At 43.7% G+C, this 19,043-nt stretch overlaps 2 pseudogenes; one reads left to right on the top strand and one right to left on the bottom strand.

Moving 5' to 3' along the window:
* Positions 1-1,266: 1,266 nt before the first annotated feature.
* Positions 1,267-5,179, bottom strand: LOC123121219 (uncharacterized; annotated as a pseudogene).
* A 7,377-nt stretch (positions 5,180-12,556) lies between these two features.
* LOC123123852 (uncharacterized) lies at positions 12,557-15,776 on the top strand (annotated as a pseudogene).
* The last annotated feature ends 3,267 nt before the right edge of the window (positions 15,777-19,043 follow it).

The following is a 19,043-nucleotide window of genomic DNA, read 5'->3' as shown; positions in this document are numbered from 1 at the left end:
TATTTGGATTAGCTGGCTCACTGAACAAACGGCCGTTTTAGTACCTGTGTGAAAAACTATTTAGATTGACCATATGCGTTTTCCTTGAGTTTGTAGTGAAAAATATTTTAACAACTTGTTTGTTAGGTGTTTGTATGGTTAAAGGTCCACTGTAATATTTTTTTTTAGATATATACATGCGCTCTTTTGGATGCTTGGGTTGCTACTCTTCAAGCACAATTAGGACGCACTGGGATCAACCAACAAAAATAAATTACATGGATAGGTTTATTAAACAAAGATAGCAAGGTGGTACAACAGGAACCAATGCTATCCTCTCGGCATGGTTGGCTCCATAAGAAATGGCCACCAAGCTTCGCCGGGCATGAACTGGCACTATGTAGGTGAGAGTACATTTTTGTTTTGTGTGTTTATTCACACTACAAAGGGTGATGCTATTACTAAAAAAAAGGTGATGCTGGCATGCTGCGTGACAACGGTCTTGATCCAGCTACATACCACCATGTTGCACACATCCCTACAAAAAGCCAACCCTCCTACTTCTTTCTTCATCAACTCTTGATCGACATGTATGCTTGATCATATAAACATCATCGTTATGTCTGCCTCGATACTCACGGCTTCCCACTGGGGCCTGTCTACAAATATTGTATTGATCTTCTGAAGGATTTTGAAGAGATTATCTTCGAGCATTGTCTGAGAGTGGCATATGTCGTGGCTCATGAGTTTGCTAGGTCTGCGTCGATCTATTAGCCAGATGTGTGGCAGGAGAATCCCCCTAGTTTATAATGAGGTGATGGGCTAGCATGATGCCCGAACAGAATATATGGGGCATGACGGCCCACCAACCTGGCAGAATCATTGGCTAGATCCAAGCGAGGAGGAGGAGGCGAAACACAAACCAATATTTAAAATTCCCATACTATTTTACTTAGACATCCCTACGCTGTAAGCAAATGGCAAGATCAGATATGACATTACATGTTAACACAACAACATTCTTGAGGTTTTCATCCCATGTCCACATCACTCGAGTCCATTTACTCACCGTGACGCAAACCACAATAGCAAATGTCATTATCTGATTAGTAACACACGCTAACATTCAGTTGCGACACGCGTCTCCATCCAACTGACAGATTTGTCAAGTTCATCTATCTACTCCATGCGATGGATATTCTCGCAAAAGGCAAGCGGGTCAATATAAACCAGAGAAGACTAGCCACACAAGCCAATGCTAGGCACCAGGATTCAAGTGCTATGTTACTAGTCGCTGTCGCTATCGCCGTCTGAGCAAGGATAGTCGATACAAGTACTACTACCGCCGCCGTATGCTTGGCTGCTTGGGTGAATAACAGGCTGGTAGTTTTCACAGCCATAGCAACGCCCTGCAACGTCGATAGAACAAATAAAGAGTTAGACAAATATCAATATGAGATTGTGAACAACACAACTGATTGCACCTGATGCAAAACTCACGAACAATAAGGAAACATGGCCAGAATCAGGAAAGAAACAATAGGAACAACTGTCAAGAAAACCAACAAGGTACCTGCATCATTTTGCCCAACTATACAGCACATAATCACATCATTCTCACTCCGAAAAGCGAAAATTGAGGTGGACTTCAGAGAAGAATAGCTTGGTACTGTCAGCATCAGCAGAATGTTGGTTCTCAGGCTGCTTAGCTGTGAAGTTATAATGGGCGCCGGCCCCTCCAAACTCGTAAAATATAGATATCACTTTTACCTCCACCAGCTCAAACTGAAAAAAAAAATCAAAATGTAAAGACATGTTTAAAATGGACAATCAGGCTGAAAAGCCATCCCAATTGTCATGACCTCACATACTCGGAGATAAGAGAGAAAGAGAGAGGAAGACCTTGGTGTTGTTGTCTCTGTTGTATTTACGCAAGGCCACCTCCGCATGGTAGCGTGCGTCCTTTTGTTTGGTCGCGACTCTTCTTTCGCGGAGCGCGTTCCTCACCTCCGGAGGCTTCCTCTTTCGCATTACAACTGGAATTCCGACGGTAGCCCGGTCAAAGTCACCCGTAAATCTGGGTAGGGGCAAAGGCTGAAACCTCGAAGCATGTTCCTCCATGTTGATACCTTCAGGAGTGCTCCTCTCTATGGACATCCAACCAGCTCGACTCCTGATTCAGTAATGTGAACTGATTGTTATAAAAAATAATTCACAAGTACCATGCCGTAATGTGAGAAATAGTAACTGTATCATTTACCCAGTTGCTTTTCTTTCATGATGAAGGTGTATGCAGAGTTCTAGAAACATGATTAAAAACTTGTCGAATTTGTTCAGAATTAAAATTTGACAGATTTACCCATTTGATTTTCTTTTATGATGATGAAGGTGCATGCAGAGTTCTTGAAACATGTTTTAAGAAGTTGACAAGATTGTTTGGAATCAAAATTTGACATGATGAATTGAACAGCTGTCAGGTGGGGATGCTGGATATAAACAGCTGCATGGCAGAAACGGGGTAGAAGTAGAACTACTTGACATAACACAATGAGAGCAAAACATGCGGTTGCAATATTAATTTTATTGAACGGATTGCTGAGTGTTTCAGAACATTTCTAAGCCCGTCACAGACGCAGCTTGCAGTGTAGATTGTTAACGGGAGGAGTTGTGTTAACCATTTTCCAGGGAAAACAGTTTGTAACATAAACAAAAAATGGACGACTTAATACTGGGAACCAGAGGATTTGAGAATGCCAAATGAACATGCACAGTGGTGTTAAACAGATAGAATCCCCCTTGTTTCCAAGTCTACACTTGTTGTTTTCATGACAATAGTAAGCTGTCAATCCTATTAACCCTTAGGAGTTGAAGTTGAGCATGAAGTCACACGTTACACTGTTTGAGTTTGAAACTAGTATTCTTAAAACCAATAATTATTTAGTAACACTAATATTTCTTGAATAAGTAGTTTGACCACAGTTTGACTAGATTTGATCAAAATTCAAAAAAACTGAAATAATTATTTAGTAACATTAATACTCTTGAATAATTATTCAGTAACACTAATATTTCTTGAATAAGTAGTTTGACCACAGTTTGATCAGATTTAACCAAAATTCAAAAAAACTGAAATTTGAGCATAACTTTTTTCCTTTTAGAATTACTTTTTAATATAGCAAAACTAATTCTATCAACTATTATATAGGCTAAACAACTATTAATACAAAACAGTAGCAAAATTAATATTAATTAATTATAAAAATTTATCTACTGTTGTCTAACAGAAGCCTACTACAACATGTTAAAATCTACAGAAAGAACTAACTAAAAATAATTGAAAACAACAATTAAAGGAGTAAAACAACTATATAAGCAAAGCAGTACTGTTTTAATTAAAATCCTAATTTATATTATTCTAAAAATAACCAAATAATTCTTACTATGACAACAATCTGACATGTGACTAGGAGCAAAAAAGTTTAAATTAAAAACAATTTTTAAACTCAAATTATTCACAATCTAGTGTTTGAAGAAAATTTGAACAAATTTATATTTAAATCATTCAAATTTGAAACTAATGGCACAAACAGAAACTAGACAAAATTTTGAATCTAATGCAAAAAGGATCACTCAAAAACATCAAATATCCTAAAAGATATAAGCAAATTGAAACAGAAACTAAAAACAAAAAAATAGAAAAACAAAAAACAAATTTCAGAACCCCTTTAGTCCCGGTTTGTAACACGAACCGGGACTAAAGGGCTCGCACACTTTAGTCCCGGTTCGTGTCTCAAACCGGGACTAATGCCTTCCCAACGCCCTAGCCGCTCGAACCGGGACTAATGCTCACATTAGTCCCGGTTCGTAACGCAACCGGGACTATTGCTCCGATCCGGCTGTGACGAAAGCCCTGTTTTCTACTAGTGGCATACCTCCCTTTTAAGCGGCGCATGAGACGGCAACTTGATGGTGATGTTGCTTTGTCTCCTGTGGCTTGGCATTCAAATTCTCTTTAAACCTGAACCAGAACATATGACTTAAATAGAATTAAAGTAAAATGAAGCTAAGTCGTCGACATAATCTATCTATTACTATTCCAATTTCAGTAAATTTTAGAACTAGAAAATATTTTTGGAACCGATAGCATTGCTGCACTTTTCAGTACAATTCTTAGCCCATCACTGATACACCCAGCAGTGTAAAATGTTAGTTTCTTTTCTTTTAAAAAATGAAATTCGGCTAACCATCTGGAACGGGAGGAATTATGCTGCCCATTTTGTAGGTAAAACACAGTTTGGCATATAAACAAAAATGGACAAGTTAACAATGGGAACCAGAGTATTTACATTTCAGAATGAAGAATGACCATGCATAGTGGAGTTGAACAGAGAGCAACCCAGAAAAAAAGTGAAGATGTTACGAGTTTTACCTTGCATATCTCCCCTTTGAAGCGGCGCGTGAAACTGCGACTTGTTGTTGCTTTGGCTCCTCCTGTGGGAAGACAGGCAGCGAATTCCCCTTATACCTTGAACCATAACATATGATTTATTCAGCATCACAGTAAAAGGAAGCAGAGTCTATTAATAATATTCTAATTTCAGATTCTTAATAACTTGTTTTTACCTTATAGTTTCAGCAACTTTCATCAACACAATACTTACTAGTAGTTTCAGCAAATTCTTACAACCGTAAGAATACATTTTTAGAATCTTAATATTCTAATTTATTTTATTCTCGGAACATTTCTACTTTCCGGAAAATTTTAGGATCATATGACTTTGTTCTCGGTTACATTTGTACTTTGAGCAAACTTTAGGAATTAGGACCATATAAGAATATGTCCCGTATACTCTACATTCTAACTTCAGTGCTAAGAAGACAAACTTTAATCTAAGCACATTTTACAACGGAAATAATATGTTGTTCAAAACTTCAAAACAGACATACGTAGTGCCCTAGTTTCGAACCGAACCGAACAGAATAAGAGGAATTTATATGGGCGTGGCTACAGGTAAGTCCATTCGTTCTGGGATGTCGGATGTATGTCCAATGGCGCGTGGCCCTTCTTCTTCCTCCTTCTCCGAACGTACCACCGGCCGAACCGCCGGCACTCGCGCAGCCTCGCCGCCACGCCCTCCACAAAACATCCTCCCACCGCGGTGCTGCCGCCCTCCACCGTCCATCCCTCTAACCCCGGCATGAAGAATTTTCTCCCCCTCTCCTAACACCTCTAAGATAGACATGGTGGACCCTGCCACTCTAAGATAGATAATGGTGGAGCTTCTCCGGCGAGCTTCTTCCTCCCCTCCGGCTGTTTGTTTCTTCATCAATCTAAAATCGATTGACCCAAATTCAAAAGTGAGGCGACTTACATGTAGCTATTGGAAATTTATATATATCCGAACAGGTAGGCAGAACGGGAGCCATCGCCAGAGATGACGTACATAACAGGCAGCGGGTCGAGGGCAGCTAGGGCTCTGCCTCACTCGCTCGCCTTGCTCGTCCAGATCTAGCTACTACGCATACGACGGACACGTAAGAGATAAATTGCACGAGTACTCGAGTAGAAAACTTACGAATCCTCCATGGCCGGCTGCGTGGTTAATGGTTTGATCTGCAGTTTCTAATCCGCGCGCGCGAAGGGGTGAGGTTGCAGCGCGTCGTCTGCTGGGTTCGTATATGATTCGTTACGGTTCGACCAAGAGAGGGAGACGGCCAACGCGTTTCCGATTGGTGCTGTCTACGGTTTGGCCTTCCTAATGTTCTGCGGATTTTTATTCGACTGCCGTTCGTCACTGCTAAGGAAAGAAACGCAGAGATCGGGTACCAACTTCAAACTTCTTTTTTTTTATGAGGAAAAGGAAATTCATTCATCAAGCGGCAGCAAAGTCTGCATTACAAAGGTTGGGTACCTCATCCGGTCCTGAACGAAGCCACATTGCAGTGCGCTTCTTTATTCTACCATAATTTGCTAAAAAGTGACTAACAATGTTTTGTTCTCTCCTAACTTGCTCGACTATGAATTCCCTCTGATCCTGCGCTTTGATCTCCTGCACCATCTAACTCCGCTATTATTCGTGGTAGATATTTGCTCCGTCCCACAATATAAAAGCATTTTTTAACACTACACGCTCTTATATTATATGAGGGAGGGAGTAATATATAAACCCGTGAGTTAGAGACAAGGAGCGATAGAGAATGATTTGGTTTAAATCATGTTGCCTTGACTTGTACTACTCTAATTCTTACCCTCGTTAGAAAGGTAACATCAATCAAAAACACAACAAGACACATCCCATATATATCTATACAATTTCGCTAAAGCATATCTAGATGTGCTCTAAGTATTGCACATGTAACTCATCCACCTAATCACACATGTCAACTCAGTACATACAACCTGCCACATTATCATTTTTATTTTTTTGTCTAGCCACTAATTAAGTCTCAAACCCCAATACCTTATCCAAAACGCTTCTGTTCAACCAATTGATTTCCGCATCCGCCGCCTCCCTTGCTCGACACATGGCCAAGTGGACCACCCATGTCTCTCTCCCTCGTCTTATCTCTTCCTTAGCCTCACATTTTTGTCCCGTACGCAACTGCCTCGTCTCCTTCGTCATCTCTCACCTACCGACCTCGTTGCATCTCTTCGTTCTGTTGAGCCGTCGTTGTCTACACCTGATCTTGTTGTGACTGCGCGACCGCATCAGTGCTACGCCGCTGGAGCGCGGTGATGCTTTGATGGGAAGCCGGCGATGGAGCAACGACGACCGACTGGGCCTGCGAGAGCGAGATGGAGCGGGGTGAGAGAGAGGGGGGAAGGAGGGGAGGAAGGAGAAAGGCGCGGTGGCGTGCTGCTCCGCCGGCCAACACGACAAGCGTTAGAGCTCCTCGACGGCAGGGGCTTTAGATCCATGAGAGAACACTGATACGAACGCTCTGCAACAACACCTCTGTTGCAATGGTCTCTGCAACATCACCTCTGTTGCAAAGACGATTAAAATGCATGAGCGAAAATGCTGACACAACGGCTCTGCAACACCACCTCTGTTGCAAAAGTCTATGCAACAACACATCTATTGTAGAAGGCGATTCAGATGCATGAGGGGACATGCTGACACAACACCTCTGCAACATCATATCTGTTGCAAAAGGTATATGCACAATATCTGTTTTGCGAAGGCTCTGCAACAACACCTCTATTGCATCTCTGCAACAACTCCTCTGTTACAAAGACATAACTGGTGCTCAACCGCTCGATGGGGCCAGATCCGGCGACTCGCGAGCCTGCTGGTCTTTAAAAGGATCAGTCGGCCGACGTGTAGCACATCCAATACCCTATGGGCCATGACTTTCTCCTTTGGCACACATGCCGCTCCCCAATCCTATACATCTCCAAGGACGTCCTAGTGCCCTCATATGTCTACACGAATAGTCCAGACACAAAAATGGACTCCAGACAAGTTCACCCAGCTCATATCTCCGGACTCCCCTGAACCCAACCCATATGTTTGTGTTGGAGGGGAGATGGGGTTGTCCGCATGTCAGTTTGGACATGCGTCCCTACCCCAAACCCCACCCCGCGCCACAACTTCTCCTATGTTCCTTTCACTACATGTGCCTGACGCTGTCCTGCGCCCACCTAGAGCACCACCCTCAGGACATGGTCGTCGTCCCCGACCCTGCATCGCCCTTGGACACGGTCGCCGTGCGGTCTACTTAGGTTATATGGTATAATTGTAGGCGTCATCGATGAGTATGTCCGGGTGGCAGAGAGCGCACACGTTGAAGCAATGGTCGGAATTTTCCACTGCAATGGTGAAGGTGTTTGGCAAAGAGAATTTGAGAGAATCAAATGTCGTGGAAACAACTTTTGGCACTTGGAGAAGCAACAGGTTTTCCGGTATGCTCGGTTCCGCCAATGGCATGAACTGGGAATTGAAGAATTGTCCAAATTGCTAGTGAGGGCACTGCCAAGGTCATGCCGAGAGCGAACCATCATATGTAATGGAATTAACTGCATCACAAGACATGTGGATTTGACAGCTTTTCTTTGGCATGCCAGTGTTTTGCAACAATATCAATGTGCGCGACTTCATGATGGGAAGGCTCCAAAGTTCAACTACACCATCAATGAGCACAACTACACCATGAAATACTACCTTGCCGACAATATCTGTCTTCAATATATATCTCTTTATTGGATTGTTTACCAACTACAGTAAATCCTCTATGGTGCCTATTAATATTGATCTTAACATCTGGTTCTCTTGGTAGCATCCAGGACATTTGGTTCTCTCAAGTACTCTTTGCCAAAAACCTTCACCAGTGGAATGGAAAATTCTGATAATTGCTTCAATGTGCGTGCTCTTTGCCATCCGGATATACTCATCAAAGACACGTACAGTTCTACCATATGCAGATCATCCTCATATCAACAATGCATTTCTCGAGAGCAAATAACCCAAGTAGACTGGTAGTGACCATGTCTAGCCGTGCAAGACATAGAATAACTATCGTGTCGGGGGTGGGTGCTCTAGGTAGATGTAGGACCATGTCGGGCGCAGGCAGTGGGAGCAACAGAGGAGAGGGGCTGTTGCGCGGGGGTGGGATTTGGGGTAGGGGCCGCATGTCCGAACTGACGTGTTGGACAGTCCGGACAACCTCATATCTCTCCCACATATGGCTGGTTCTGGGAGAGTCCCGACATATGAGCTGAGTTTGGGAGAACACCTTGGGCGTCCGTTTTTGTGTTCAGACATTTTTGGACTGTCCATCCAGACATATGGGGGTAGAGGGAGGGACCCCCTTGGAGATGCCTAGGATTGGGGAGTGGCACATGCGCCAGAGAATAAAGTGGTGGCTCATTTGGGGTCAGAGGGGTAGTGTGGAAAATTACAGAAGCCTGATTTTTTGGGGAAACTCTTAGATTCAAGCGATTGATAATTCATGAGCTTCGGTGGCCTCTAGCTTTCGCCACGCGTTAGCGTGGGTCCCTACAACGTGCCCATTCCAGAAATATCTCCCACATCCGCATCTCATTCCCTAACTCACCTCTCTTTCTCCCGCTCATCTTTCTCACATGTAGGTGCCGTTGTACTCTTTTTGCTGCCCCCATTGCAAAGAAGCACCACCCACGTCGCCACAAGGGATGTTGCAACCATGCGTCTCGTCGTTGCTTCAAGGGATGTTGCAAGTCGTGCGCCCACCATCGGTACTGCAATCCCACCTCGCAGCCGCAGCCCAATTGATGTTGTTGCTACCGCTTTTGCCATCCCCGTTGCTCTGACCACCCAATCACTAGAGTTGTAACAGATATCACCGACGTTTCAAAGGGGAGCCGTTATCGTGCCACAAGAGGTCGTCGGTTGCGCCGCAAGGGAGAGATGCCGGCTGCTACAACAAGGGGTCGCCATCGGCGATGCCGGTTTTGCAAGCGTACGACGCGATGAAGGTCCAACTCTGTCTCGCAGCATTGCTTGCAGCAGCAACACCCTGCACCATCTTGACAGGCAGTCTTCGCCGTGTGACCGTTGCATCGTTGCCAGCAGCAGTTGCAATAAATGTCGATCACTTCGCAACAACGATGTCACCCGCTCTTCGCAGCATCGGCTCAGATGGCATGGTGCTGCAAAAGGGTCGCCGCCAGCGCTTCACCGATATTGGCAGGAGGTCATCAGGGAGAGCTGCAGGGGAGACATGGGACGACAAGTCCAGCCTGTTTGGTAAACGCTTGGGCAGGGGAATGCGAGTTTGCACAAGGATGTTTATGGAGGGATTAGTCATGGGAAGTAGATTTTTACTCCCATTCCCTTGTTTGGTATACGGTGGGAATTAGCGTGGGATAAAACTCTGCTCGTGAATTAACAGGGTACCCCCTGGGAAGAAATAGGTGGGAATTGGCTTCCTCAACTCCCATTCCCCTTCTCACTTAAACTCCCATTCCCTCCAATCAAACAGTGGACTTTTAATCTCCTCATCCCTCAACTCCCATTCCCCATCTCGAATTCCCCCAAACCAAACACGTGGGGGACATGGGGAGGAGGAACACAGGTGAGAATAGGTGGCAAGGCGAGTAGGAAACTCTGTTGTTACAATCAAACCATCACAGGATCGGACGGCTGGCGACATGACTGGTCCTTGGGACAGAGCGGCCGCCAAAATATTTCCGTTGTGTTTATTGATGTGACCCTTGTTTGGTGTATATAGTGTAGAAGTATAAAGGTAAAAATTAGAGTACACAACAAGGCAACATGATTTAAACCTATTCAATCTCTGGGGGTGTTTGGTTCAGAAGTCCTAGGACTTTTTCTAGTCCCAGGGACTAATCAAAAAAGACTCTCCAGTAGAGTCTTTTTCTAGTCCCTGTAGAAAAAGTCCCTCCTGTTTGGTTCCTAGGAACTTTTTAGGGACTTTTTCTAGTCTCTGGGACTAAAAAGTCCCTGAACCAAACACCCCCTCTATCTCATCTTATGTCTTTTTTTTTTGCGGGAATCTCATCTTATGTCTGATCTCTACTGATCCACACGTTTATACTTGTGACAGTTAGAAGCTGACACCCGATATGTGCGTTTCTTTCCTTAGCAATGGCTTGTTCTGGAACGGCAGTCGGATTAAAATCCGAAGAACATTAGGAGGGTCAATCCGTCCACCGCACCAATCGGGAACGCGTTGGCCGTCCTTGTCTCTCTCTCGATTGCTGATATATACTAAATCATATACGAACCCTGCAGTCGACGCACTGCGACCTCACCCCTTGGCGCGCGCGGATTCGATAGGACTGCTGCAGATCAAAGCACGCAGCCGGCCATGGCGGATCATGGCCCTACTGACCAGGAGGACGACTCGTAAGTTTTCTGCTCCTGCAAATTTCATCTCCGCCGTGCCTGTCGTATACGTAGTCTCTCCCACATCTGTAATCTGGACTGTTTATCCCCTACCGTAATTGCTGCTGTAATCCTTAGGCTTGCCTACTTTTCAATTGAAATTTCGACTGCGGAACCTAATGGATTTTCCATGCAAAAAAAAAACTAATGAGATTTTCTTCCTACCTTTTTTTTAGTGTAGGATTGGTCTCTATTTTCTGGAGGATTTTAGAAATGTGCTCACACTCACTTTTCATCCTCTTTTGACAACATGTATCTTTCTTCTTTCTCTCTTTCTCTCCATAATGGTATTTTTTCGCAAATTTGTGTGAATCATCCAAACAACTATGCATTCTTTTGTTTTTAGCTTCTGTCTAAATTCAAAAGATATGACGTCCAACTCTTGCAATTTTTTTTAATTCGTGAGGGACATGCCTGACGCAATGGTGTTGTTCTAGAAGATATCATACAAGTCTGGAGCGATCTAAAGCCTTAAGTTGTACCGATGTGAGTTAAAAAACATGAACAATCCTTCTAAAACGTATGATAGGAAAACATGAGAGGATTTGGGGTAGCAGGTGCGGGAGCACTGATACCATTTTCTTGGCTTCTAAATTTGAATCTATTATATCTTTGAACCGAAAGTCCAGTTTAAATTTTGTTTGCATCATATTCGTGTTTGTTGTAACGAGGATTTTGAAATAAGGTCACTTTGAACATGCTTTGTCAGGTTTTAAAAACTTTAGTAAGATTCAATTACTAAAACTTGGTAGGAATTCATTAAATTTCAGAAACTAAAACTTAAAAACATGCAGAGAATACAACTAGTTTAAGAATCATGAAACAATTGTGCGGCTAGGCAGATGCATATGCCCCCGCAGCTGTGTGCCCCTGTCAAAGTGTCAATCCCAGTGCTAGAAGCTCCCACACCGATAGAGTGCCCTGCATAGTGCAATGCAGAGAGATCACGCCGAACCCAATACCTCTTAACACAACTGAATTAGAAAAACATTTGAAAGATAAAAGGTCATAAACAAACACAATGAACTCATGATCGAATGTATGTGAGGGGGTGAAGGGGGATGCGGTGGAGGGGAAAGAAGACTAGGTATGACCGGTCGTGCCGTAATGTATAATCTAGCACGATGCTCGTTCCATATCTCCTCCTTCGCAATATGACGACCATGCACACCTTGAGCTCCATTCCTCTTTATTGCTAACTCATCACTTCATCTATCCAACTCGGTCCCTTGGCTCAATTTATGTGCACTCCATTCCTCTTTATTGTACTCCTCAGCCAACTCATCACTCCATCTATCCAACTCAGCCCCTTGGCTCAGTTTATGTGCACTCTATTTTTCTTTATTGTACTCCTCAGCTAACCTCACTCCATCTATCCAACTCAGCCCCTTGGCTCCAGTCTTGCTCTGATTTTGTCACCATTTTTGCCCATAACCCCACTTCCGCACTCCTTACCGTCTTTGCCTCCTCCAGATTTCACAATTACCAAAGAGGGGTCGATCTTGAGATAGGAGTACTATATACTCCTTACTATTACTGATTTATTTTTAGAACCTAAAAAAACTGTACCCTCTTTCTAGCGTGATACTCCAAAAATTCAAAAAGAAAGAAAGTGTGCATGGTGCTGGGTGCACGGTTGCATTTTTTCATAAAAAGAAATGTCCAAGTAAAAAAAAGGAACAAATATATTCCCCAAATTAAACCCTCGCAGATAAAACAGAGCTCCTCCAAATTCCCCAAATTAAACCCTCGCTCGCCGCCCTCCTCCGCCTCCGGCGTCGCCTCGCCGGCACGCCGTGACCAACCATGTCCATGGACGACTGCTTCATCCCGCTCCCGTCCCCACTCCATGACCGGTGGCGGAGGGGCTCTCACCCCTGCCTGTCCCAGCTAGATCTGGACGAGCGCGCGGCCGCCGGTTCTGGCACGGCGGGCGAGGGAGCCGCCTCGCATGGCGTCCCCAGACGCATCCTGCGGAGCCCTAACCGCCCACTCGCCGCCCCCCCCGAGGCGCCCCCCTTCTCCTCCCCACGATCCGCTGCCTACGTACGTCAAGGAGCCCTAACTTGCGATGTCTCCCTGTTCCGTCTAGCTGTTCTGATCTATCAATTTGCTCTAGTTCAGTTCGATTCGTTTCTAAACTAGGCCACTAGGTGTGTCTGTTTTGAAGAACAAATTGTTTCCGTTCCAAAATGTGCTGAAATTGCAAATGAATCAAAGAACACATGCTTAGGGCTGAAATTATAAATGTATACCGGAACAAATTCTTGTGGTTCTGAATTTGCTGAAATTGCAAATGTGTCTGAGAACAGATTATTAATAGAATTCTTGGGGTTGCTGAAATTAGAATATTAATAGACTGTGTTGACGACTCTGCTTCATTTTACTGTGATGCTGAATTCAAGGTATAAGGGGAATTCGCTGCATGCCTTCCCAGAGGAGGAGCCAAAGCAACACCAAGTCGCAGTTTCACGCGCCGCTTCTAAGGGGAGATATGCGAGGTAAAACTCCTAGCATCTTCAGTTTTTTTTTCTGGGTTGCTCTATGTTCAACACCACTGTGCATGGTCATTTTGCATTCTGAAATGTGATTTCCAGATCTATAGCTCAAATACTCTGGTTCCCAGTGTTAACTTGTCCGTTTTTGTTTATATTCCAAACTGTTTTTTCCCTGAAAAATGGGTATCATCAATTCTCCTGTTCCCATATGGTTAGCCTGATTTTGTTCTTAAAAAGTAAACATTCTACACTGCAGGGTGCATCAGTGATGGGCTAAGAACAGTACTGAAAATAGAGCAGTCTATTCATTCCAAAAACATTCCCTAATTCTAAAATTTACTGAAATTAGAATAAAATATACAGAATGTGTCGATAACTCTGTTCCCTTCACTATATTCTATTTAACACATGTGTTCTGGTTCAGGTTTAAAGAGAATTTGAATGCCAAGCCACAGGAGACGAAGCAACACCACCATCAAGTTGCTGTCTCATGCGCCGCTTCAAAAGGGAGGTATGCAAGTTGAACACTCCTAACCTCTTACTTTTTTTTTTTGGATTGCTCTTTGTCAACACCATTGTGCATCTTCACTTGGCATTCTGAAATGTCATTGCAAGATCAATAACCCAAATCCTCTGGTTCTCAGTATTAAGTCGTCCATTTTTTGCTTATATTACAAACGGTTTTTCCAGGAAATTGGTTAACACAAACCCTCCCGTTAACATTCTACACTGCAAGCTGCATCTGTGACGGGCTTAGAACTGTGCTGAAACACTCAGCAATCCGTTAAAAATAAATTATCGCAACCTCATGTTTTGCTCTCATTGTGTTGTGTCATGTAGTTCTCGGCCCGTTTCTGCGATGCAGCAGTTTCTATCCTGCATCCCCACCTGACAGCTGTTCAATTCATCATGTCAAATTTTAATTCTAATCAATCTTGACAAGTTTTTAAACATGTTTCAAGAACTCTGCATGCACCTTCATCATAAAAAAAATCAAATGGGTAAATCTGTCAAATTTTAATTCTGAACAAAGTCGACGAGTTTTAATCATGTTTTGAGAACTCTGCATGCACCTTCATCATGAAAGAAAAGCATCTGGGTAAATGATGCACTTAACATTTCTCAAATTACAGCATGGTATATGTGGATTCTTTTTGGGGCATAACAATCAGTTCACAATAATGAATCAGGAATCGAGATGGTTGGATGTCCCAGGAGAGGAGCACTCCTGAAGGTATCAACATGGAGGAACATGCTTTGAGGTTTCGGCCTCTGCCCCGACCCAAGACGCGTGGCTTTGACCGGGCTTCCATCGGAATTACACCTGTAATGCAAAAGAGGAAACCTCCGGAGGTGAGGAACGCTCTCCGCGAAAGAAGAGTTGCGGCCAAACAAAAGGATGCACGCTACCACGCGGAAGTGGCCCTACGTAAATACAACAGAGCGAACAACACTAAGGTCAGCTTGTGACAGTCGGGATGGCTTTTCAGCCTGATTATCCATTTAAAACATGTCTTTTCATTTTGTTTTTTTTTTCAGTTTGAGCTGGTGGAGGTAAAAGTGATATCTATATTTTACGAGTTTGGAGGGGCCGGAGCCCATTATAACTTCACAGCTAAGCAGCCTGAGGACCAGCAGAATGCGGATGCCGACAGTACCAAGCTTTTCTTCTCTGAAGTTGACCTCTATTTTCGGAGCGAGAATGATGTGATTATGTGCTGTATAGTTGGGGAAAATGACGCAGGTACCTTGTTGGTTTTCTTGACACTTGTTCCTATTGCTTCTTTCCTGACTTTTGCCATGTTTCCTTGTTGTTCATGAGGTTTGCGTGAGGTGCAGTTAGCTGTGTTGTTCACACACATGCCGTCGCAACCTCATATTTGATATTTGTCTAACTCTTTATTTGTTCTATCTATGTTGCAGGGCGTTGCTATGGCTGTGAAAACTACCAGCCTGTTGTTCACCCAAGCAGCCAAGCATACGGCGGCGGTAGTAGTACTTGTATTGAGCATCCTGGTTCGGACGGCGATAGCGACAGCGACTAGTGATGTAGCACTTGGAGCCTGCTGGGTAGCGCTGGCTTGTGTGACCAGTCTTCTCTGGTGTATATTCACTTGCTCGCCTTTTGCGAGAATATCCATCGCATGGAGTAGATGGATGAACTTAAGAAATGTGTCGTTGGATGGAGGCCCGAGTCTCAACTGAATGTTGGATGGAGACCTGACTCTCAACTGAATATTTTCCAATATCCGCTAGTGACATTTCCTATTGTGGTTTGCGTCTTGGCTTTGCGAAAATATGTACTGCGGTGAGTAATAAATGGACTCTAGTAGCGTGGATATGGGATGGATACCTCAAGAATGTTGTTGTGTTGGCATATAATGTGATATTTGCTCTTGACATTTGCTTACAGGGTAGGGATGTCCAAGTAAACAGAGTATGTGAATTTTACCTATTGGTTTGTGTTTGGTTTCTTGAGATGCTTCGTAATTTGTCTTCCTTGCGGGCGCCATTGACCACTTCATTGCCACTTGCCTCCTCCTCGCTTGGATCTAGCTGATGATTCCGCCAGGTTGGTGGGCCCTAACCTGTTTGGACGTCAGCAAGCCCGCCACCTCATGTTCGACCGACTTGTTGCTACACCTTTCTCCTTTCTTGCCTGCTGAGCATGGAGCTGAAGTTTGCTATCTACAGTAGGTATTGTGTGTGTCTGTGTACATAAGGTATTGAATGCTTCACATAAATGCCCAAAGGTAGGCAGTAATAATCATTAAATGTATCCATTCTGATGGATTTTATCTTGTGCTTAGGTGATTTTATCTCAATTTAATGATCTAAACGATCAGCTTTGCAAAAGCATGGTTTCTCGTGGAAAGTAGGCACGCATTGGACCATCTCGTTGATGCATCAATTAGCAGCATAAAATATCCGAATGGTCCAGATAATGGTTGTATTGGACCATAAATATCTCCTTGAAATTGTTCCAGGAAATCAAGTGGCTCATCCTTTATTTTCATCGTAAGATGGCTTTATGATCTATTTCCCAGTGCATTATGTTGTGTCTAATAGAACCGTCAATTTTTTTCTCGTCATCCCGTCACAAACACGAAGGCCAACACAGCCGTAAAATTTTAGATGAATAATGCACATGTTCTAGGTCCACAACATCATCACCGACAATGCCTTCAATTTTACAGCAGATGCGCAAGGAGTTCTGCCGCAAAAGAAGAATCCAAATTGATTACTCCTTGGTGTCGTGTGGAGTGCGCCAATGGGTCGATCATGCAGGGTTTGAAGCCCCGTCTCATATCCCCGTTGGTCCAAGCAAAATCAAAATGGGTTGACGAGAACTCATCCGTCCTCTAGATCTGAGCAAAATGAAAATGGGTTGACGAGTTCCCATTCATCCACTGGAGCCTACGGACCACCCCAAACAGGTCCATTGTCTATATACACCACTCTTCATGGTGTACGGGGGGTAGATGCGGTGTTCCCCTCTGACATAGCTGTGGTGTCTGACTCCCCACGAGTTCGGGGATACGAGGAGGAGGCCACGGAGGAATCCAGGATAGATGACGTCGACGCCAAGGAGAAAGCTCGGTTCCTCGCCCTTGAACGCACAACTATCTACCAGCAAAAGGTATGGCAGTATCAAGGCAGACGCGTCCGGGCTCGTGAGTTCAACACCGATGACCTCGTCCTCCGCCTCAAACAGAAGCAGCAAAAGAATAAGCTCTCTTCCCCCATGGGAAGGTCCTTGCATCATTCATGAGGTCCTCAGGACGGGGCCTACTACCTCCGCAGCCGAAAGACAAGCCAGATCACGAAGCGTGTGTGGAACGCTGCCTAGCTACGTCTTTTCTATGCATAATTTCTATTTACCTAGCGTAAGGCTCTTTCTTATGTTTTTAGTCACAATGTTTTAGTTGCACCCCAACATACGAATAAAGTAAATATTCCATGTTCCCATAATGATTTATAGCATCTCATGTACTAAAAAATTTCGGATAAAACAAACACCCTGGGATAGACCTGGAGGTAGAAACAACGTATCCCTTTGCTTGTCGGACTCCGGGGCTGCATCACGCATAGTGGACTTCCCTAGAGTCCACACAGAGGCTGCATCGTACGTTCCCTCTATTTCGTCCGGACCCAGAGGCTGCTTCGTCCTTACGGACCTCCCGGTGCGAGGACCATGGGGCTGCATCGACATAAGAAACACAAACTGGTGGTCCTTCCAAAAGAGCACAACCGCGGGAAGCCGGAGGCTGAATAACTTCTGGTTGCGCCGTGCCCCAACAAATCAAACGATGCCCCAGGTTGTATAATACGCTTGGTCTTTATACTAAATTATCTAAAGACAATGAACTAATTCAAGTCCGAATCATACGAATAAGCTTATTTAACAGCACCACCCAGGCCGCAAACGACCATTACATGTTTTTCCTTTTAGGCTACTCGGTGCTAACATCTAGTTCGAATATGATTGTGTTAAGTCTCTTGTTGAAATTGATGTTTTCAAGGAACTTAGTGCTAAATATGAACTTGATTCTGAAATATTTGTCATCTTTTGTAAATCTTTTGTTGCCATGTTGATCTCCCTAAGGAGAAATGATTTAAATATCATGAACCCATTAAAAATGCTTGTAAAGAAACTATCATTGCTAATAGGGAATTACAAGTTCACACCTTAATCCTGTTTTAGCAACTACTTATATTAAGAAGCTACCTTTTCCTGTTAGAGGTAAGGAACACTCTATGGCAACAACATTGGACAATAAAAGTTATATTAGAGCACCTAAACACTCTGAAAAAAAAAGTTGAACATCAAATAGCCATGGTATAAGATCTTGTAGATGAAAATGTTGATGGGCATGCTCAATTACGTGAGCAATCTTCTAATATTCCTAGGGATGATGTATCCACTAGGGTTGTTGGCATGTCTGTTGTTTCTGTTAAGATTGGTGATCATTGCTATCATGATTTATGTGACATGGGTGCTAGTATAAGTGTTATTTCCTTTTCTCTCTATTAAGAGGTTATGCATGATATTTCACCTTGTGAGATAGAAGAGGTTGATGTTACTATTAAACTTGCAAATAGGGCTACTATTTCACCTTTAAGGATTGTAAGGGATGTTGAAGTTCTCTGTGGTAAGACTAAGTACCCTACTGATTTCTTGGTACTTGGGTCTAAACAAGATAAACTTTGTCATATATTTTTGGTAGACCCTTCTTAAATGCTACTAGGGCTATTATAGATTGCAATAAGGAAAAAGTTACTGTTAAGTTTGGTGAAGAAGCTCGTGAACTTAATTTTGGAAGTTCTCCATACAACATCATGACAAAGATTTACCTCATGAAGATTTACTCCCTCCGTCCCATAATATAAGAGTGTTTTTGACACTAGTGTGTAGTGTCAAAAACAAAAACACTCTTATATTATGAGACGGATGGAGTAATTATTAGTCCTGCATTGCTTCTACAGCTGTACATCCTACTGATCCTTTGGAGCAATATTATGAGATGGGTGACGTCTGCTATTGGAAACCACACAACCAGAGCCGCACCACCACCCGAAACCGCCGCCCTGCTTGGGTGAGCCATTGATGGCGGAGGGCCCCTCATTGATGGCTCTACCGCTCCGCCCGTGACATCCGCCGCGACTGCTGGCAGTA

Source organism: Triticum aestivum, chromosome 5D, assembly GCF_018294505.1.
Source record: "Triticum aestivum cultivar Chinese Spring chromosome 5D, IWGSC CS RefSeq v2.1, whole genome shotgun sequence".
Lineage (NCBI taxonomy): Eukaryota > Viridiplantae > Streptophyta > Magnoliopsida > Poales > Poaceae > Triticum > Triticum aestivum.
This window is presented reverse-complemented; position numbering and strand designations above follow the sequence as displayed.